Source organism: Bos grunniens, chromosome 18, assembly GCF_055505025.1.
Source record: "Bos grunniens cultivar Pamir isolate PY7600 chromosome 18, Bosgru_T2T1.0, whole genome shotgun sequence".
In the NCBI taxonomy this organism is placed as follows: Eukaryota; Metazoa; Chordata; class Mammalia; order Artiodactyla; family Bovidae; genus Bos; species Bos grunniens.
The window spans coordinates 12,570,084-12,584,970 of NC_141182.1; the positions used below are offsets into that span (position 1 = coordinate 12,570,084).

The 14,887-nt window shown below is 50.9% G+C and overlaps 1 long non-coding RNA gene across 1 annotated transcript; it reads right to left on the reverse strand.

Moving 5' to 3' along the window:
* Positions 1 to 316: 316 nt before the first annotated feature.
* On the reverse strand, positions 317 to 13,302 carry LOC147353059 (uncharacterized). The gene is made up of 3 exons (XR_015145339.1): positions 12,838 to 13,302; positions 3,967 to 6,933; positions 317 to 530 (listed from the first exon to the last, which is right to left on the reverse strand). It is a non-coding gene; the product is annotated as an uncharacterized LOC147353059 (long non-coding RNA).
* Between the last annotated feature and the right edge of the window lie 1,585 nt (positions 13,303 to 14,887).

Sequence of the window (14,887 nt, forward strand, 5' to 3'; positions counted from 1 at the left end):
ACTTTGCAGCCGGTAGCGTCAAAGCATCCGAGCGTCCGGGTGTGCACCTGTCCACTCTCCAGCCACGCTGGCACCTCTGTAGGCTCAAGCTCACGTGTGTTGGGAATAATGAGGCCCTTCCCTTCTGGGTTCTTTGCGTTCCCTTTTCTGGGGGGATTTTCATCTTCTTTGAGTGTGCTCCCACCTTTCCTTTGCTCTTGGTTAACTTTACAGGCAACAGTGGCGTCAAAGGAAAGAGTCCTTTGGATTTAAATACTGGCTGCATGGCCCTGAGGAGGTTAGGGGGCTCTCTTGTCCTCAGTCTGCTCACCTGTAGAATGGGCGTGTCGTCACTTGTCCAGAGAGAGCAGCGAGGAGAGTTAGGTGGCTCTACTATGCGACAGGTATCAAGTCAGCCTCAGGGCCAGAGAGCCTGAAAGCGGTGCCATCTGTAGGGTGCTCATGAGGGCCTGGCTGGTTTTGGGATTGTGATGTTACCAGTCACGGTATGGCTTTTATCATCATCATGGGGTCACAGGCTCCTTGAAGACCTGGAGAGTAAATGATAGAATATTGGACATTGTCCTACTTAACACAAGGGGTGGAAATATAAGCACTTTTTGCAGTGAAAGTAGTTACTATCTTGCAAAGGATTCTCATTGGTGGTTCCTTTTTATTACAAACATTTAACTTAAAAGAAAAACATCACAGTGATTGCTCCCAATTTCTGATACTATCACATGATGTCGAAAGGATATTAGGTTCAGATATTACAAGGACGCAAGGAAACACAGCGAGGGTTTTGAAATGGGTGCTGAGACCCCAGGACATGCACCCAAGCCGTGGCTGGGTGAGAGCCGGGCAGGCTTACACACAAGCAGCTCCTGGTGGCCTGTCTCTATCGCAGGGTGGCTGCGGATGACAGGGTCACTCCTGTTAAATAACATCTTGGCACAGAGTCATCCTCCAGGAATGCAGCTCTGGGTGGTGGGAAAGCAGGTTGGGCGGGAGCTGGGGCTGTCTACAGGGTTTTCAGGATGGGGGGAGGCCCCCGGTTCTCTGAGCAAGCTCACCTACAGCGGCTTTGCTTTCTGAGCAGAGCAGGCTCAGTTTAAGAGGCACATTTCTCAAACTGGGCTAAATGGAAGCCGAGACAGCCCCTCACAAGGGACCGAGGGCACCTGGCCATGGGCGGGGGCACTCAGCAGGGGCTCTGGCCCTCTCGCCGGGAGCACCCCTGGGCTCCAGGCACTGCCACCTCTTCCGTCTCACCTGTGGCCACAGGAACACCTTGAGGTGCACCCGTGGGCTTTGGTCCTCGGGGGACGAGGCAGAGGCCTGGGGAGAGGAAGCGGCCTCTCCAGCCCTGAACCCCGCTGTGGGCGCCCTGGGGGTGTCCCTCACAGCTCAGGTGAAGTGAAAGCTGCTCAGTCATGTCTGACTCTGTGACCCCATGGACTATACAGTCCACGGAATTCTCCAGGCCAGAATACTGGAGTGGGTAGCCTTTCCCTTCTCCAAGGGATCTTCCCAAGCTAGGGATCAAACCCAGGTCTCCTGCATTGCAGGCAGATTCTTTACCAGCTGAGCCACCAGGGAAGCCCAAGAATACTGGAGTGGGTTAGGTGAGATGAGACAGGGCTAAGAAGGCAGGTAGCATCCCCTCCCCGTCTCCGTGGTGGGGTGGGAGGGAAGGCTACTTTCTTTTCTAAGGGGAAAGGGCTCTCCTAGGCACTTGGCTTAGGCATGTCTCTCTCCCCTACCCCACTTCTGAGAGGAGTCTGGCAGCACAGAGCCCGCAGGCGGAGGGGGGCGCGAGTCCCTTTGCTCAGCCCACGGAGGAAGGCAACAGGATTCCAGAAACGCTGGCTAACAAGGCCAAGAAGTGTAGCTGGTGGGAGGCAGAGGGTGGCCAGAGGATTTTCCCCTGTAGAGCTGACAACAGAATGAAACTTCCATGGAGGTCAGGGCAGCCTCAGAGGGGAAATTTCCAACTCAGCAAGAAAAGGCATTCATTTCTGCCTATTTGGGTTGATGGATTTGTCCATTGAAATCCATGCGAATATACATATATATATATATTTTTTTTAAATGACATTTAGTCTATTTTGAGTTAAAATAAAACTTGGTAAATATTTTTGTGATCTCTCCTTACCCTGCCACAAATAAAATATAATGAGCTCGACGTTTAGATTATCCTCTGATTTTTCTCAGTAGACATTTTAGATAAAAGACAAAGAGTTTCTTATTTGGGGGTTCATAAAACATTCTGCATTTATGGCTTCATTTTTCTGAAATCCAGATCAAAGCCTGGCTGTGAAATTTTACTGTCCCACTGCTCACGGGTCTGTTGACTTACTGCATACTTCAAAAATCCCTTCTTCCCTCTAGACTCTCTGACCACCTCGTGTTTTTTTTTTTTTCCTTAAAAAAAAGAGGCATATTTGCATTTGGTACTATTCAGGACCTTGGAGATGCAGATTGGCAGAGTAGGGGGGTGGTGGTGGAGCTGAAACAACATTTTTCCCGGGTTCTAATTAGAAGAATCCACTGTATTCATGGCCAGGTCCTCTCCTAGGGCCCCTACTTCCCCAAAAGCAAGATGCTCCTGCGTTGAATGCAAGTGAAGCTGGTCATTCACAGCCTGTGATCTATACCCCCCCACCAGCCCTGTTCACTGGATGTCTTTATGATCTTTGTTTATATTAATCCCCAAAGAACTAAGCTTCATTTCATTTTATTTGGTAGAGAAACCCAGCAGCGAAAAGTTCAGGAGACCCAAATGTTTCCATAATTGCTTTGAGTTCTGAATGTATTTCAGGCTGACAGCTAAGATAAAAAGCCCCTTGCGGTCTGGTGTTCGGAATCATTTTTCAGGGCCGTGTGTGGGAAATTGAGCCGAGGCTGTAACCGGGTCGGTTCAGGCAGGCTGGAGACTGCAGACCGCAGTGAAATGGGCCCCGACTGTCACTTTAAATCAGCACGGGGTTTGGGGGCCTGGGTAGCAATCACTCAGATTTGGAAAGAGGCAAACAGGAGGGCGGCCAGGCTCTGGTCTGTCGTCGTGCTACTTAGATTGTTCACATTTTCTTTTTCCACCCACTTGGATAATTCCTGTTTTCAGTGGTGACCGAAGTGAACAGGGGCCAGGATACTACAGGCTATTCCCATGGTGACTGCAGCTGAGACCACAGGCCAAACCAGGGGTGTGTCATGAGAAAGCCAGGCCCTGTGCGATTTCCTGAGCTGTGGGGGCTCCTGGGGAGCTGGAGAGCTGGGGTCTTCCTTGCCTATAACCGGGTGCATCCACCCAGGATCTGCTCTTCAGCATCATCTCAACTTTTTACCTTTATTTTTCCCATCTGAATAATGGGCCCATTTTATCTTGCCACTTCATATAACTGTAAAAATCTCTGCAAATGATTTCAATATGACTGTGAAACACACAGGAAATTGAGATCCTTATAGCATGAGAAGGGACCTGTAGTTGCTTTTCCCCTAGAAAATCAAGTGGATCATGCCTCTAAACTTCTCTAGTATCGTGGGAGCCAGTCCTGCGTGGAGTTCAATTCGGGGCAGGGTTGGGGGGGGATGCTTTCAGGAAGTACTTAGTTTGAAGAGTGATTCTCAAGTTTTTGGTCTCAGAATCCTTCTACAATCTTAAAAAATATCGAGAGTCTCAAAGGGTTTGATGTCTGTGGGTTATATATATTATTCTTCACTGTATTAGAAGAAGTATTTAGAACATTTAATATATTTTAAAATAGCCATAATAAAGCCATAACCTAAATAGTTTACTTTTAATGAAAAATAACAATATGTTGCCAAACCAAAAAAAAAAAAAAATCAGTCAGAAGAGTAGCACTGTTTTAGCATTTTTGCAAATCTCTTCAATATCTGTTATAAGAGAAGACAAGTCAATTTTTAGTCTGCTTCTGACTTGTCTGTTGTAATATGTTTTGACTGAAATATAAGAAGAAAATTCACCTCATGCAGATGGTTGGAGATGGTAGGAGCATTTTGATAAGCTTTTGCACATCACTGCCTACTCTTCTTCCTTGATGCTGCTGCTGCTGCTGCTGCTGCGTCGCTTCAGTCGTGTCCGACTCTGTGCGACCCCATAGACAGCAGCCCACCAGGCTCCCCTGTCCCTGGGATTCTCCAGGCAAGAACACTGGAGTGTGTTGCCATTTCCTTCTCCAATGCATGAAAGTGAAAAGTGAAAGTGAAGTTGCTCAGCCGTGTCCGACTCTTAGCAACCCATGGACTGTAGTCCTCCAGGCTCCTCCGGCCATGACATTTTCCAGGCAAGAGTATTGGAGTAGGGTGCCATTGCCTTCTCCGTTCTTCCTTGATATTACACCAAAATTCGACAACTGGCAGTTTCATAAAGGCTAGTTGCAGTGTTGAATTTGAAGTCCTGTGAATGGACTTTTAATTCTCTGGCGCAATAAAATCCCTTGGTATGGGTTTGTTTTTCTATTCCCTCTGTGAACACTGCTTAACACTGAACCTGCCCCATCTACAGGCTTAATGCGAAATTTCCCAGCTGCAACTGTGCAGAAGACACGGCCCAGACACCCTGCTATTGTCCGGTCCACTGGGAAGGGAAGCCGAGCTCCTAGCTCACTCGGGTGCAGAGTGGATCTGAGCCATTAGATGGGCAGCTCCATGGACAGGATGCCTGAGAAAAGGGACAGTTTCTTGCTCAACTTCTGAAGAACATGTTTGAAAGTGTGATTTTATTAATTTGCTCACACATATTCATTGGGTCTCTACCATGTTCTTAGCACCCTGACTTATTCTAGAGAAGTTTAAGACCCCAGTCCTTGAATCCCACCCTGAATTTATTTAGTCAGAGTTTCTTTGCTGTCAGGGTTTCCATAGATTTTTTTTTTATTTAAAGAAAGCCAGAGAGCTGATTCATTACCATGAATATTTCACCTGAGCCTGCTTTCTATCAAATCATCTGTGTTTCCTAATCCACAAAAAGATGTGTGTTAATTCTTTTCTTTCTCAGAAAGTGTTTGTGAACTTTCAAGGGAAAAATAAAAAAGAACGAACATGGAAAAATGAAGAGCAATTTCAGGAATTTCCAGTGTAAATGAGGCTTTGAGTAGAGCCTATGATCAGTGTGCATAATTCATTAAAAACAAATCACTCTGCACAATTGGGTAAACCGACATCCGAAGACCGTTTCTGAGTGCCATGTGGCCACCATTTAGTCCACAGTTGTAGCTAATGAAGCTTGTCATATAAATTTGAGAGTAAACAGATTTGGACAAATGTTATTTGCTAGGAAAGCAACAGCTAGCACCCCTGCCTGAATCACACAGGCCCTGAAAATGTGGTTTGGAGAAAATTACCTTCCTAGAGGCACACGTGTGCATCTGCGTTGCGCATGCCCTTGTGTGCATCAAGTGGGATTATTCGCATTATTATAAAGCTATGGAGACAGAGACTATGTTTTAAATAACCAATCTCTTTCAATAGGGGATAAATGAAGAAGACAAGAGTAGTTGCGGAATTGAGCTTGTGCTGTAAGAAGAGATGTTAACATGGTGACCACTTCCCTATGCCTCATGTCTTAACACCTCCCCAGCAACCTTGAGAGATGCTACAGCCCCGGCAGAGTGAGGGGAAGGGATTTGCAGTTTATACACAATGCACCTATAAGTAGCCAGCTGAAGACTGAAGAAACTCAAGGTTTTGGGGTCCAAAGTATATGTTCTTCATCACTGCCCTTTATTCATAAATCTGGAAGGCTCTTTGGAAGAAAATGAAACTGAGAATGCATCTCCTATTTACCAATTTGAATGTAAGAGGCTAGTTGGGACCCACGTGTTCCAGATTACACGTGGACCATGCTCAGAGTTGCCACCAAATCTCGGGTCCTCCATTCCGTCTTTTGTAGACAGGCAAGGTATTTGACATTTCTTGCTGTTTCTGTTTCTGGTTTCATTTCACTTATAAATTATCCTAATAGGAGACAATCAATTTAAATTAAGAATTATAACTCAAAATATCCTGATGAACCTAGTTCTGGGTTGCTAATGGAGTTCTGAAGGAAGGAAAACCCCAATGTTTTATCGGCACAATGGTGCTTGTCTGTCGTTGGACGGAGTTCTGGAATGGTTTCACGACTGACGTGAAAATGTCCTTTAGTGCTGGACATTTAAAATATCTTATGGTGAGCTCTGCGGAAAGCAACAGCAACAATGGAGTTTCACCCTAAGAGCACGTTCCTCTGCCTGTAGGTTAATTCGAGAAGCAACCCTGAGCTAAATGTTTCTGGAGGCAAAGCAAAGGATCTGTGTCATGCGGTCACCAAGACAGCACTTGGAAAAGTGTTTCCAACTTGTTTTGCAACCTGGGATCCTGTTGTTCCTTTGTTGACTTAGCTGCTTTCACTAGATTTCAAAGTGGCCGTTTTTTTGGCAGCTCCTCTGGTTCTACTCAGTGTGGCAGCCAAGCTCAGATACGAAGGTGTCCCTTCCTCTGTAGGCACTGGTGTTACGCTGGGTTCGTGGAGAGACTCGTGGCTCGCAAGGGTGAGCCATGACAACTTGTCATTTTTCTCCCCGTGGTCTGGATTCCTGAGGAAAACTTTGACTTTTCTGATGCTTTCCCACCTTATTTACTTGGGGGAAAAGTACAGAACGCACGAGTATTCTGAATGCTTTCCAGAGGGATTACACTTGCTGGCGAGCGGCTCTCTCGCCTTTCTGCCACATGGAGCGCCATGCTGCCTCCCCGCCAAGGCCTTCTTGGGGGAAGTGAGGAAGGAAACTCAGAGACTACGTATGTTTCAACACAGCGAATTCGAGTCCAACGAGAGAAGAGCCAAGGACCTCCTGACCTGCCACGTTTGCCTCTTTATTTTTCTGAACCGTCTTGGAGTCTGCCTGGCGGAGTTGCTGTTCTCTGCTGCTTGTGGGCTGGTTGGCGTTGGCCCTGGTGAGGAAGAGAACAGAAAAATCCTCAGGGAAAGTACAGGATGTGACAGAAAACTGAGCTGGTGAATCAGGGGTGGGCTGGTCTCCATTGTGTCAAAAGTGCAAGAGCTCTAGAAGGTTGTGGGCAGGAAATGGCACTGCTGAGTCAGAGGAGAAGTCCTTGCCCCGTGAGTCAGGACCGAGACAGACACACCTTGGGGCACAGACGCGGAGGAAGCCCCAGAGAAGGCTGCAGCGGGGTTCGTGCAAAAGAGGAGGGCTTGTGAGTTTGTAGAGTATTGTTGAGTCCCAAACCTCAGTGACTTCTGGGGAAAAGGTATCTTGAGATATGGTCTGGAGCGGGTTCCTGAGAAGCAGGCCCTGGGGCAAGAGTGTGTGTGAAAAGAGTTGATTAGGGAAGTTCTCAGGAAAGACAGGTAAAGGAGGAGGGAGGAAGTGGGAGTGGGAAAGGAAGGAAGCCAGGCCGGGCTGAGCTTCGGGCAAGGCCTCACCCACCAGGGTCAGCTGCTGGGCAGGCAGCGCTGCTCACAGGCGGTCAGGAGGTCGGAGGGCACATGGGGGAGATGCTGGGACAGCTGGCACTGCATCAGAAGAGCCAACTGTGTGCTTCCCCATGCCAAGCTGAGTGACAACCACGTGGGAGTATTTACACCGTGGAGATTGGCAGATGCTACGGTTCAGGACATCCTTCGGTAACCATTTACCAGTCCTGAGGGACCTCTGACAATGTCTCGTACGGACACACCCTGAGGACGGGTCTGAGGGTCTCCTATGTGGCAGGTGCAATTCTAAGCATCTCTGTGCACACCAGCTCAGGCAGTCCTCACAAGAATCCCATGGAGAGAACAGTATGTGTAATATCATCCCTGTTTACGAAAGAGGAGACTGCAGGTGGTCTGTTAAGGACAAGTCAGCCTGCTCATGAGAGAGGAGCCGCAGCCAAAGCAGAGAAGCCTCAGAGTCCATGCTCCGCCACAGGCAACGTTCAACTATGCAAAAACACGCAGGCTTGCACTGCATGGAAAATACTTCCCTTGACGATGAGAAGGCATACATGTGGAGGTCACTGCAACATGATTTGCCATTGCAAAATATTGGAAATACCAACATGCCGACACCTAGGAGATTCGGTTGAATAAACTGGCCCGTCTACACAGTGGAGGCCGACACACTGGTAAAAAGAAGTGGGAAGGTCTGGCCGGGAGTGACGTGGGTGATATTCAGAGAGCGACGCTGAGGGAGGAAGCGAGTGAAAACCGGATGTACAGTGCGCCTTATTTTGCATATAATGTATATTTATTTCTTATGTGTCTCTCTTATATATATCAGGTATGTGTGAAACATTTTCCCTCTCAAAGACATGCAGGATGGACAGGCCAACAATTATCAAGGAAAGTGATTAACGATAGAGTGAGAACAGGTGAAGGGAGCGGAACTTCCAAGTTTGAAGAGTTTTGATTTTTCAGTTCAATTTAGTTCAGTCGCTCAGTCGTGTCCGACTCTTTGCGACCCCATGAATTGCAGCACTCCAGGCCTCCGTGTCCATCACCAACTCCCGGAGTTCACTCAGACTCACATCCTTCGAGTCAGTGATGCCATCCAGCCATCTCATCCTCTGTCGTCCCCTTCTCCTCCTGCCCCCAATCCCTCCCAGCCTCAGAGTCTTTCCCAATGAGTCAACTCTTTGCATGAGGTGGCCAAAGTACCGGAGTTTCAGCTTTAGCATCAGTCCTTCCAAAGAACACCCAGGACTGATCTCCTTTAGAATGGACTGGTTGGATCTCCTTGCAGTCCAAGGGACTCTCAAGAGTCTTCTCCAATACCACAGTTCAAAAGCATCAATTCTTCGGCGCTCAGCTTTCTTCACAGTCCAACTCTCACATCCATACACAACCACAGGAAAAACCATAGCCTTGACTAGACGAACCTTTGTTGGCAAAGTAATGTTTCTGCTTTTGAATATGCTGTCTAGGTTGGTTATAACTTTCCTTTCATGGAGTAAGCGTCTTAATTTCATGGCTTAAGTCACCATCTGCAGTGATTTTGGAGCCCCCCAAAATAAAGTCTGACACTGTTTCCCCATCTACTTCCCATGAAGTGATGGGACTGGATGCCATGATCTTCGTTTTCTGAATGTTGAGCTTTAAGCCAACTTTTTCCCTCTCTACTTTCACTTTCATCAAGAGGCTCTTTAGTTCCTCTTCACTTTCTGCCATAAGGGTGGTGTCATCTGCATCTCTGAGGTTATTGATATTTCTCCCGGCAATCTTGATTCCAGCTTGTGCTTCTTCCAGCCCAGCGTTTCTCATGATGTACTCTGCATACAATTTAACGCTAATATTTTCCCTATTTAAAAAGTCAAATCCGTGAGGATGGGGGAGATGAGGATGGGGGAAGGCAGTGTACACGCTTGGTCGTGTGGGCCGCATGGCAGTGGCCGCTTTGGCACAAGAAAGTGAAAGTCGCTCAGTCATGTCCGACTCTTTGCGACCCCCATGGACCCATGGAATTTTCCAGGCCAGAATACTGAAGTGGGTAGCCTTTCCCTTCTCCAGGGGATCTTCCCAAGCCAGGGATCAAACCCAGGGTTCCCACATTGCATGAGGGATCATCACAACTCATGCATGTGTGGCTGGCATTGCTCTGAGGGAAGCCCCAGCACAGAGTTTCCAACATGGTCTCTGGTTGCTAAGGGTGTGTGGGTTGCTGCAGCAGAGGCCAGCGGTGTGCTCCTGGGGTGGCCACGTGCCTTGAAAGATGCCCAGCACTCAGACGTGAGGGTGCTTGGGAACAACGGGAAACCATCCGGGGCCTGGCAGCTTCACCACTCTCCCTGGGCTGCAGGAGATGGCTCCTTGGGGACCCCGGCAGCTATGTTCCTCAGCAAAAAGTCTGGTCATGGCCCCCAGAAGACAGGTCAGGAGGTCATGGTGATGGGCTCCCTGTAAAGACCCTGGAGCTCAGGTTTTGTTCAGTCCCGGGTGCGCGGTTTCCCTTTTCCCGCCAGATCCTCTCTCATGGGGCTGAAGGCTCTCCGGAGACGGGGCTGAGCGAGTCAAGAGATAAGAGAGCGTGAGCCTCCCTTCCCACTCTGAGCAGCCCGACCAGACTGTGGATTCCCTGAGAACGGCACTCTCTTGAGGTTTGTGCTAGTTCCTTTTCCCAGCTGGGCTGGGAATGCCATGAGACAGCTGCACTCGTGTGGCCCAAGGTGTCTGTGTCCGTCCTGATGGCCTCTGGAGAGCGTGTGAGTCCAAGGACCCAGGGAGGACATGTCAGGAACCTGCAGCTGCGTGAACTTAGAAGGGGCACGTTGCTGGGTGTTCTGGCTCATTCTCGAGACTCGTTCTGATTTCATGTCCCTGGTCACAGGGGATAAGAGTTACCTTCTCATCTGACGTAGAGGAAAGAGCATCGGTCAGAGCAGACTAGCCCTGTATACATGTCTAGGTTTCTTCTCTTCCAAGCTGTGTGAGCTTGGAGGGGTCCCTTTCCTTCTCTGAACCCCGGATGATACAACGGAAATACTACTATCCGCCTGCATCCAAGGTGAGACCAGGCTGTCTTCTGAGAGCCCACTTACCCCTCTGATAAACAGCAGCTCTGAGAAATGAACCCAGTCTTGTCCATTCAGAGCCATCAGCCTGTCCTCCCCTCCCAGAGGTCCAGGAGGTAAGGGGTTAAAGGTACAGGATCCACCTTATTTTGCCTTTTACTGAGCACAGGACTCAGTCTCTCCTCCCCTCAGTCCTTTCCATAAAACATGGGCTGTATCTCAAGGCCGGCTGATAAAAGACAAAATGTGCTGAAGTCTTGGAACGCTCGCTATTGTGGCCAAGGTGCCTCCAGACACACACACGTGTGTGTTGAGATCTTCCCTCCTTCAGCCCAAGCTCCAGGTCGGGCATGGTGTATCCAGGCGCACACTCCACCACGCCCGCAGCAGACATCACCTGTCGATGGCCTCAGCCTTCTCCATGGCCTGGGTGGAGCCTCAGAAACCCCAGGCAGGCACAGCAAGTTGATGGCAGCTGACGCATGCACATCGCTGTTGCCCATTAGTGGAGGCACGCTGTAGGACGACCTGCCTTGCATGGAAACTGAGGCCTCCTCTGCAATCTGGAAAATACCCAGGTGCCTCCCCAAATGCGGGGCGCCTCTGTGCCATCCGGAAGGAATAGGGTCAGATGCGCTCCTGCTGTCTGGGGTCAGGGAGAGGCCCCTGCAGGGAAGGCAGGTGTGTCGGTGCACACAGGGACGAGAGGATTTAGGGAGGCAAGCCTGCTGTGTGTGTTGCACAGCCGGTTAGCGCAGGGGCCAGGTGCCTCCCCCATCCGCCCCAATGCCGGTCTCCTTACCCTGGGCAGCTGCGGCACTTCCCCTGGCTCTTACAGCTGTTTAGAGTCTGTAAACCCGCTAATCCCTGGCCATGTGTCATTCCCAGCCAGTTAATGGGCCTTGCTTCAGCTCACAGCGGAGAGGCCGGGCTCCCCTCTCTGCACACTTAGTGTCCAGATTTCTGATTTAGTGGGAGAAGCCCAGCACAGCCCCCTCGAGGTCTTCCTGGCCAGAGCCAAAGCAGAAGGCCCCCGAGGCAGTGAGCCTCAGAACGCGATTTCAGATGGGAGGAGAGGAAATCTCTCCAGCTTGTCTGGGGAAGATCTCAGAGAGGGTTCATCTCTGCTCTCCCGCTAGCTCCCGGGGCAGTGCTGACCGTCATCAGGTAAACCTGGAATCCCAAAGACAAGACACAGCCCAGAACAGGCACTCCAGCTGGCCAGAAGGTTGTTGTTTAGTCACTAAGTCATGTTCGACTCTTTGCGACCCCATGGACTGCAGCATGCCAGGCCTCCCTGTCCTTCATCATCTCCCAGAGTTTGCTCAAATTCATGTCCATTGAGTCAGTGATGCCATCCAACCATCTCATCCTCTGTCGTCCCCTTTTCTTCCTGCCCTCAATCTTTCCCAGCATCAGGGTCTTTTCCAATGAGTCGGCTCTTCGCATCAGGTGACCGAAGTATTAGAGCTTCAGTTTCAGCATTAGTCCTTCCAATGACTATTCAGGGTTCATTTCCTTTAGGATTGACTGGTTTGATCTCCTTTCAGTCCAAGGGACCCTGAAGAATCTTCTCTAGCTCCACAGTTCGAAAGCATCAATTACTTGGCATTCAGCCCTCTTTATGGTCCAACTCTCACATCCATACGTGACTACTGGAAAAACCACAGCTTTGACTAGACGGATCTTTGTTGGCCAGAAGTTGCTGATAGGAAAACACTTTGGGCCTCTTCAAGTTAAGCAAGTGGCTTATCTTTGGGTCTTCAACTCTGCAGAAAGTTCAGGATAGAAATGAGGTCCTTCCCAAAGAAAGTCTGGTTTATGTGACCACAGTGGACGCTGGGAACGTGAGCCGAGTGGCCATGTCTGTGCTTTGCTGGCGCTCACACAGGATCTCTGAACTGCCTTCCATGTAAGGGGGTGACTGGGATGAAGAGCTCCTGGGCCGGAATCCCAGCTGGGCCCATATCAGGACTTGAGCCACCTCTGTCACGCTCTGAGCCTCAGTTTCCCCATCTGGGAGGCAGACTCAGATCCCCAACGTCACTCAGTCATCCGAACCAGAATCTTCCAAAGGTGAGGGGTTCCATCAGAGGCATCGGACATGAGTGAGGACCCTCTCCCAGCAAACGAGGGCTGTTTGGGAATCGGCTCCTGGGATGCACTCCAAGAATGTCACCCCGGGTTCTGCACTCCCACCCCAGTCCTGGTCCTTTCGGACACCCACTCACAACTCTGAAGTTTGTTTCTGTGACAAACGGCGCAGAAAGGTGTGCCGGGGGGAGTTTGCTATAATTTCTGAAAACACAGGTGAGTCACCCTGGGGTAGAGACACATCCCACTTACTGTCCGCGTTGCAGACGTGATGCTGGGTGCTCCCTCTGGTGATGCTGAAGGGGAGACGCTGCTGTCAGAGGCATCTGTAGGGGGGTGTTTCCAGGACACCCCCGCCTTCGGCCCTGCCCTCCGCTCTCACCTGCGGGCCCGGGGCCCAGGAACTGCTGCTGAGCGGAACGGCTCGCAGACGGCTGTCTCCCTTCAGGCTCCTTCCTGACGTTTCTCCAATCGACATCTCTGAAGCCACCCGTCCTTTTCAGGAAAAAGAAAAAAACGCAGTAGTCTGACGTTCCAAGAAACCCCAGAATGAGGAATGCAGAAAATCAAACAGGCTGGTCCGCGTCCAGCGGCTCCTCCGGGGAGAGGAGTGATTTCGCACGCTAATGGCCCGGCCTCCGACGCTGACATTTTCTTACAATGTACTTAAGTCCGGTTTGTTTTGCTTTCTGTCTCCACAACAATTACCAAGATTTATTTTTTATTGCTTCGGTTCACTCTGCCAGGACCACACTTCCTTTTTCTCTTTAAAGGAACAGCCACACCGAGCCGAGGGGCCTAGGAAGTGAGCATTTTCAGTCGCAAAAATAAAAATAAACAAGGCTGCACGCCTCTCCTGGCGCGAGCGTCCGCCCCCCCGCGCCCGGTGTCAGAGGGGCTCTGGCTCTTCTCTGCTTGACACTTGGGCTCACCCCGATGCTAGGCCGAGCCCCCGCCAGCCGGCTTGTCACAGAGAGACCGTCCTCCCCAGGGACTCCTCAGAGGAACCCCGGGAGCTCGAAAGGCACTTGGTTCTCAAGAGTGGGTGCCTGGCTTTCTTGCAGGGCAACAGGGGTGAGGTTGGGGTGTGTCTTTCTCGGAGGTGAGGTGGTTTTCCAAGGTGACCTCTGTGAAAGTCCAGGGTTTCTTTGAGGGGCTTGTCTGTGTCTCTCCTGGGAGGCCCTTTGCTATGAAGGTGAGGGCCCTGGGGATTCCACATGGTGAAGGGAGGCCATCAGCAACAGGGCAGGTGGATGGGGTGACCAATGCCAGGACTGCGTCTAGGACCCAGGGGTGTGACCTGGGAAAGTCACCCTCTCTGAGCCCGTTTCATCACTGGAAGCAGCTCCTCCCTGGGTGACTGTGAGGGCCTGGAGACCAAAGATGGTAAGGGGCTTGCACAGCCTGGCAGAGGCTCCTAGGGGGGCTGGAAAACGGCCCCACCTTAAGATGGGAGAGGATACTGGATTATCCAGCTAGGTCCCAGGTAGCAACAGGAAGGGCCTTAGAAGAGGGAGGCAGGAGTCTGAGTCAGAGGAGGAGATGCGATGACGGAAAGGGAGACGGGAGGGGTGCGTGGCTCCGAGCCACGGGACGCAGGCGCTTCTAGGAGCTGGAAACAGCGAAGGAAGGACTCTCCCCTGGGGCCTCCAGAGGGGCCCAGCGGCCCTGAGACGCCTGGACTTGGGCCCGTGAGACCCACATCAGGCTTCCGACCTCCAGACTCTGGGAGAACCATGTGTGCTGTGTGAAGCCACCGAGTTTGTGGTCATTTGAAGCAGCAGCCCCAGAAGCAGACACAGTGCCGGACGCTGCAGTTACATTACTAGTGGGGGTGATGAGCCTCCTCCCTGGGCTGTGTCTCAGGTTCCACGTGGGCCTCCAGAGCCCAGAGGCTGCACCGTCCGTCTGTCCATCCATCCATCCAATCATTCCTGAGCCACCAGAACCTGCTAAGACTCTGCTGGGGCCATCAGCTCAGGCGTCCCTGCCCTTGCTCACTCCCCACCTAGGACCTGCTCCTAACCTGGAGCCAGAGTTATCCCTCAAATCCAGCTCGGGCCAACACCCCACCTAACCCCGTGAGCTGGTGTCCTCGTGCTTCCTCGGCCTTGTGGCACTCAGGAGCCCCCCACCCCCACCACACTACCCTCCCCCTGGCTCTGTCTCCTGTCCCAGGTCCAAGGTGCTGGGCACCACCCCTCGGTGCAGTGTCTTCCCCAGGGGGCCACCTACCCCACTGGCCCCCTTCTTTGGGTCTTCTTGGCGAGAGCCTCCCTGACCACCCTCTCCCCTCTCCTGC